This window comes from Martes martes (assembly GCF_963455335.1).
Source record: "Martes martes genome assembly, chromosome: 2".
NCBI classification, from domain to species: Eukaryota; Metazoa; Chordata; class Mammalia; order Carnivora; family Mustelidae; genus Martes; species Martes martes.
The window spans coordinates 64,192,088-64,199,693 of NC_137889.1; the positions used below are offsets into that span (position 1 = coordinate 64,192,088).

Sequence of the window (7,606 nt, forward strand, 5' to 3'; positions counted from 1 at the left end):
TTAAACAGTCAAGCATATCAAACATGTGGCTGAGAAACTTTCAGAACAGACTAGGTTAGAGAAAAAGGAGGCGAGGGTTAAAAGTAGTTTTAAGCCCTTTGCATCAGGTCAATAGCTCTTCTCCCCTGGGCTCTCCTAGGAAGAAGCCCTCTGGTAGTTACAGTTACCCAGCAGGAAGCCATTTTGATATTCTGCCCACACATATTCTGTTCCTACATTCTCTTTTAGAAAAGACAAGGACCCAGAAGCCAGTCAGAAGCTTTGCTGCTGGTTCTCATAAAATCTCAACACTTAGCCTCTACAAAAACTATTTATTTTAAAAAAATTGTTATTAACAGAAAGATTTTTCCTTACTTCTTACTATAAAGGCTATATTCAAATCCAGCCCAAGGAAGGTTCGGGGAATCTGCCTTCTCTTGTCCCTATTCATTCACTTTGAATCACAGGACTAATAAATACTGAAATCAACAGAAGCTGAGCTTCAGGAGTGAAAAAAATAATAATAATAAAATTCTTAGATAACCAAAATGATGAACAATCCCTGAAATATTCAAATGAATAATGTAGTTGAGGGTTCTGGTTAGGAACAGTTAGAACAAAGACTTTTCCTTATTTTAATTTTTAGGCTATTTTCCTCATTTAAAATCCAATAAATACTCAAGGCAGAAAAAGTTGTATAGTAAATAAATACATAATGAAATAAAGAAAATTTTCCCACATACTTCTAAGAAATAACTATGATCAGGAGTTGGTTATTCCTTTGAGTTTTATATATAAATAAGACTTTAAATGCATAAATATATTTCATCATATATATATGTCACAATTAATTTAATCTTTCTCAATTGTTGGACACATAGAGGGTATCTAATGTTTCACTATTATTAACTCTGACATGAACAACCCTGAAATATAAATCTTTCTGCATATTTGTGATTTTTTTTCTCTTTAGAGTAAATTCAAAACAGTGAAATTACTGAGTTCAAAGACTATGAGCTTTTGAATGCTTTTAAAATACATTGCTGAACAGCCTTCCATAAATTTTGCACCAATTTACACTCCCAAGAGAAATGTTTGTGAAAATGTCTTTCAAAATTGTCCTGCTAGTCTTCTCTTTGTCTTAAAACAACAGGTTAGTTGTTGGAAAAGGTACCAAAAAAAAAAACAAAAAAAAAAAAACTGAAAGAGCATTCTATCTGTCTAGAATTATACACCTTCTCATGCACTTAAAGAGTGCATATGTGTATAGTGAGGAAAATATTCACCTCAAATGATTGCACCACACAAGGCAGAAAAATACCACTGGCCACACACATCCACTTATTTCTACCTGAATGAAGCACAAAGAAATGAAATTTGGATTTATTGCATCACTAGCCTCTCAAGTTTTAAAGCCCTATTTATCTGCACTATTCCAAATGACTTGAAAGATCTGACAAGGTAGAGGAATTAACAAGTTCTGTGTTTATTACATCATACACCTAAAATCTACTTAGTCAACCTATTAAAAGCAGGATATAAAAGGGTGAAAGGACAAGCTCACTGGTTAGGGTGAGATCCAATACTCATGTCCCACAGAGCAAGGTTTCTGTGTGGCAAACAGCATCAGAGAACTAGTGGGTGCCAAAATGGTAGAAGTTAATGTCATAGGAGAGGAAATTTGGAGAGAATAACAAAGGAGAAAGCCATGGAAAAAAAAAAAAAGGGAGGGCAAAGAGTCAAGGTCATCTCAGTGCATCTCCCCAACTTTGCCAAGACAAGAACAGGTGAGCTCTCCCTGGGTGAGGTTCCTAATACAAAACACCCACACACACACACATTACGCTCTTGTTCCCAGACTCCTCAGGAAGGTTTTAGGGTAGAACTGAGCTGTGGTTATGGAGAAGGACTGGCCACTGTTGCTGTGGTCCCTGCCAGTCTCCCCAGAAGGTTCAACATTAACCTATAGCATCCATAGCATTTATATTCTTTCTTTCACTCTCTAGGTGGTCAGTGCTGCCCCTAGGCAACATCTTGGTCATTCTCTGTTACAAAGCTAAAAGAATGCATCACAGATGTGTAACTCACTGTGATGAACAAGGACATGTCTGTACCTCTGAAGGTCAGGTACCTTTGGGAGGACTTCTAATGTATGACTTTATTATCAAGAGCATAAATATGAATCATCCTTATGGAATCAAAGACATCCAAATGATGAGCAAAACAGTAGGCTTGGTTTCAGGGTACCTCTTCATCAACAGAAATGCTCCAAACTGAGAAGCCCTGTTTACTGACCTACATAATGTTAAAACTACACAAGAATATTTCTAAAACTTCTGGAGGTTGATTAAAATCTTTTAGTTGGCTGTTTCTGAGAAATTACAAAGAATTGCTACATATGTCTTAAATTTATAAAGATCATCGTCGTCTAAAACAGAAAACAACAGAATGGCCTAATCTTGGAATTCAGGCAATGAGTAATGAGAAGTAAGTTCCCCCTGGCACCAGCATCTATCTGTCCGAATTGCTACCATTTTATCTCTTTCTTCTCAGTCTGCTTGATCCAGTAACTCAAGAGTTAATATTCTCTGTCCAGATGAATGTCCAATTCATGTTTTAGAGACACTAAGCCACCAGCAAAACCATGCATGTGAGGAAGACACTACCCAAATTCAACCCAACAACCGAAATCTTATATGAGATTCAAGTTGGGCTTAAAACTGAAGCAAATGTTTGAGGTGATCTGTGGATGGAGAATGGGCCCTCAGTTGCAGTCTTTCCAAAGAGGGCAATTTCCCAACACAAAATTCAACTATACTTTCAAGTGTATTCTTAAAATAAATCATCATTCAAATGTATTTATAGGGAACTGTCACTTGCACGCAGCAAGAGATTATTTTTTTCAGTTTACAAATCCAATCACCCACTGCATGAATTATCTATAAGACAGGATGCTCACTGCGTCCCTTTCAGAGTGCCTCCTCCATCAGAATATTGCACAAAAGCAAATTTCCTTCTGGACTTTGATTAAATACTGAGGGAGTAATCTTAGCAAAATAGAATTTGTTCTAAACAATAGTGACTCTTGATTGAAATGGAATCTTGAAACTTCAAAGAATAAATAATAACGCACACTACAGTGGTTTTCACTCCTTGGCTCCATCATTCAAATGTTTCTGCTGCCTTGAGAGCCCATTCCATTTTAAGAGTGTGTTATATTGACTCTGATATTTGTACTTAATCATTGTCATTCTGGAAAACTTTCTCATTCTTCTAGCCAACGTTCCTTTAGAGAAATCCTGCTATTTCCATTCTAAAAGCTACTTTTCACCATCTTAAGGGGAAATATATTCATTTTCCTGTGACTTTCATTCTAAAGATTCCAAATTTTCTAGTGAAAGATGTCCTCAGAGAAACCAAGTGCTTTGTATTTTTTAAAAACAACTTATACTTATTTTCACTCATAAAAATGGTATAAACTTACTACTTCATGAATTAAAACTAGAAAAAAAAATCCCTATTTATTAGGGTTCGTACAGCCAATGAAATCCTCTTCAACCAAATGTGTATTTAAGCTATCCTCACATACAGAAAATTGAGTTTTAGCAAATAAATAATACAGACTCTATTTTCACGAGCAAAAATTGATTTTCACTGAGTTCTTCAACAGTGCCTGAAAATAAAAGTGTGCTATTTAAAGAGAGCTTGTGAAATTTCAGGAATGTCGTATATTGGTAAACAATTCAGAACTACATGTGTAAAGAGGCAATTAATTTGTTGAGCTAATGAAAAACAGGTTCTCCTAGTTATTTTTGTCACCAAGCCAATTCTGGGGTGATCTTTCCCGAATTCAGAAAAGCACTCACAGTTTTGTCCCAATGGTACAGTCATGAGTGAGGTCCCATTTCTTAATTCCTGCATCCTGCTTAGCTTCCAACATCTGGCCAACGGGCAGATACTCTGACAATAAACTTGCACTGTGCAGGGGCTATGACAAAGGAAAGAGGGAGTGCCTAAGTGGAACAATGGTCCAACAGGGCACCAGCTTCCCTGCTCACCCTCCCTTGTCAGAGTAAGTCTGTCCACATTGGCCTGAAGCGACCTCAGAAGAAGCAGTGAGGGCAAGAAACTTCCTTTCAACGGACTTTTTTTCTTTTTTTTAAATTTGCACTTTATGTAAGAATTCAGGTTTTATTTTTACTTATTCTTATATTGGCGGGAGCTGATGCCAAGAACTTATAGGCAAAGTAATTTTTTTCTCTACCTCTTAACTGAACAATAACATACCATGCAGCATTATCATTAGGCAAGATTTGCTTTTTTACATTTCACACAAGAATGCAGTGTTAACCTTCCTTGAACAAAATGCCCAGATTACTAAGGAAACTATCTTTGGCAGAAGTCTTTCATAAGCATATTTTATTTAAATAAATCCTCCAGGAGGAAATGGGAGAACTTATTGTCTTCACTTAGAAGAAGACTCTGTAAGTAGTTACCTGTCAAATTTCTCTGTGCAGCTCACCAACATTTCTTTATTGGAAACATCAATATTTTCCCATCACAGTTCCCAAAATGACTTTAAAGTCTCAAAATTCTGTGTCTCCTTCAGCTTGCTTCTCTCTTGATTCCATTCAGGTTGTATTAATGGTTTGCTTCATATCATCATCTCCATCTTCATAAATTTTCTTCAGAACACTCATTAATCCCTCACTAGCATCCGTTTCAGTGTCGTGGGAGGGCTCTTGCTTCTCTCTGCCTTCTTTTCCAACCTAAGTTGGGTAGTCCCACCACGTGTTTCCTGCCTTCTTTCTACGTAAGATAAGAACTACATCTGTCTTGACTGTTTTTGAACCGCCTCCCACAGAGATGGGTTTTAAGAGATTGTGCACAGTCATGGAGGAACTCTTCCCATGAAGATTCTTTACCAAAAGATCAAATGACCTCTCTGTGAAATGCACCTGCATGTCCTCAGGAGGGACTTGATGAACTCCAGTTAAGGTAACGTGGATTTTCACAAACTTGCCTCACTGATCCCATTCATAATTACCGATTTTCGCTGTATATTCCATTGTAACGAGAGCAACGACAGCGGCTGCCTTTGCATTGTCAAAGAGTTCTGCTCTTCTCTCTGATTTCCACTGCGACTTGTTCTTGATTTCTGTCCCAGTCTTGGGTTTTTCAGTTGTGAAGGCATCACATATACTCTTTTTCCAGTAGCCTTTTCCAGCAGCAACCTTATCCCTTCTAAATCCTTCTGTAGCTCTTGCAAAGCTGGGGCCATGGTCAGGCTGGGTCAGGCAAGGCCCAAGCTGCAGCCATGCAGGGGAGAATGAGAAACACCACACCACGCATACTCACCCAGACTCAGAGTCCACCAGCACGAGCTGCAGCCCACTTCAACGAATTTTATTAAAGTGGGTCCAGAGCAGCCCTCAGAGTTTTTAGTCTTTACTGCAACTAGTGATTCTGGAAATTCCTGATAAGAGGAGACACTGTCTCTATAAAGCCAGGTCAGAATGACCACAGCTATCTTCCTTCAAAAAATCTCCGCTATCTCCTCTGCTAATCTCACGGCAGCATTTCACATGCTCTGTCAGGGGTCAGGGACAGCTAACCCTGCTTCAGGTACATGAAGGCCCAGATGCAAAGACATACAAGAAGGCAGAGCCTCACTTTCATTTAGTAAAACAGCTCAACCAAATTATAGTTCTTAATATAGTAACAACTGACTTCTAATCCTAGGTCCTCTGGCCATGTACTCTGATGCTCACCCAGGCCCTTCCATGCATCTTAGCACAGAACACTAGGGACTCAGGCTTGAGTCAAGAAACCAGTATCCAACTCCTGGCTTCATCACATATTCACAAGCTGTTGTATTAACTGTATCTTCCTTTCCTGCATTCTGAGGCTCTGACATCTGGGGCCCTGCTGACCATGCAGAGACTGTCCCTCCCAAGGTGAGCCAATTCCTAGAGACAGTAAAAAACTGCATGCTTTTCAAACGCAAGCCAACTGTCCAGAGTCTGCACCAGTAAGCACATCCAAGACGAGTCGAACAGTACACAAACCCCAAAGCCCACTGGAACTACTCAAACTAGCCAATCATAAACCTGCTTCCTTCCCTCTCCTGTTCTGTCCATGGAAATCACAGTAAAGGCTCTTGCCTCTGGTTTCCTCCTCTCCCTCTGTCTCATGACTGACTCCGGGGCTTCCCCACGTGCCCCAACCACCCCATCCCCACCCAGCCCTAGTGTGGTATGCCCCTTCTCTTGGAATCTGTGAATGTGACAAACACTTTTCAACAGCAATCATGTTCTGATTTACTGGCCTTACCATATTTTAATAATAATAAAACAGCTGTATGACCTTGGGAAAGGGACAGAACTGCCTCCATTTGTTCATCAGTAAAAAGAGGATAATATTTCCTTTCCACAATGTTCTTGTGAAGATCAACCAAAATAGTACACATGATGTACTTAGTATATGGTACTGATGTTCCAAATGAACAGATTTTTTAAAAAAGATTTATTTTTAAGATTTTAAGAGTTATCTTTAAGATTTAAGGGTAACTTGTTAAAGGTTACATAACTAGAAAGATGTAAAATCTAAACGTCACCCAGATTTTTCTGACTCCAAACCCACTTCTTTTTTCACATCACAGTACCTTCCCCAGTTAAGCACAGACCCTCCTACTACACTCTGAACATCTATCATAGTAGTAAACATATACTGGAGGAAATTCTATACAAATACATCACCAGGAACTCATGTGCTCAATAAACTGAAAGAAGGAAAAGGAGAGGGAATAAGGGAGGGAAGGAAGGAAGGAGGAAGGGAGGAAGGAGGGAATGGGGGAGAATGAGGCAAGGAGGGAAGGAGGGAGGGAAGTAAGGAAGGGAGGGAGGGAGGAAAGAAGGATTCTTTCTACCTCAGGAATATAAATTAGAATTATTTTTTTCCTGGTACCTTCCTTTCTTTCTGGGCCCCCAGTCTACCTTCAAATAAAAGTAAAAGAGCTTTATCCCTAATTATAAAAATTCCCAACCTGGAAACACATACCCACAGTTACATAAATTTCCCTTTATCCATTTCTCTTTTTTATAGACCCAAAACTTCTAATAATTTCTGCCAAATTTCCTCCTCTCATAATCTCAACCTTCAAGATGTTTTTAAAATATCACTCTCCAGAGCCATTCAAGGTCAGTTCTGAATTCCCCATGCCTACAAATATACTGCAAATATTCTCCCCTACATTGCAAATATATACATGCCTGTATATACTCTGATTACAACTTCTTTCCTTCTCCTCCCCATCTCCTGTGCCACATGCCTGGCCTCCTAACTTTGACTGGCCCAGAAATATCAAGCTGACATTTTACAACCTCACACAGAACAAACATTAGCAATATAAAGCTCTGCTTGATCACTCTTGACCCAAACTGGCAAGTAGTATTATGAAAAACGACCTATAACTTAAAGGAGGATGATTTATTTGTTTGGTTGGTTGGTTGGTTTTGTTTTTTTTAACTTTTGGGCAGAAGTTGCTAACTTAAGTGCCTCCAGGAGGAGCAGAAAGGTGTCCAGAAAATGAGTGAAACTGGCCAGGTGAGGACTGGAAGAGTGAGCC

At 38.9% G+C, this 7,606-nt stretch overlaps 1 pseudogene across 1 annotated transcript; it reads right to left on the minus strand.

Annotated features, from left to right (window-relative positions):
- Positions 1 to 4,565: 4,565 nt before the first annotated feature.
- LOC308338803 (calcyclin-binding protein-like) lies at positions 4,566 to 5,260 on the minus strand (annotated as a pseudogene). Its single transcript has one exon. The product of its transcript is annotated as a calcyclin-binding protein-like (transcript).
- Positions 5,261 to 7,606: the final 2,346 nt, after the last annotated feature.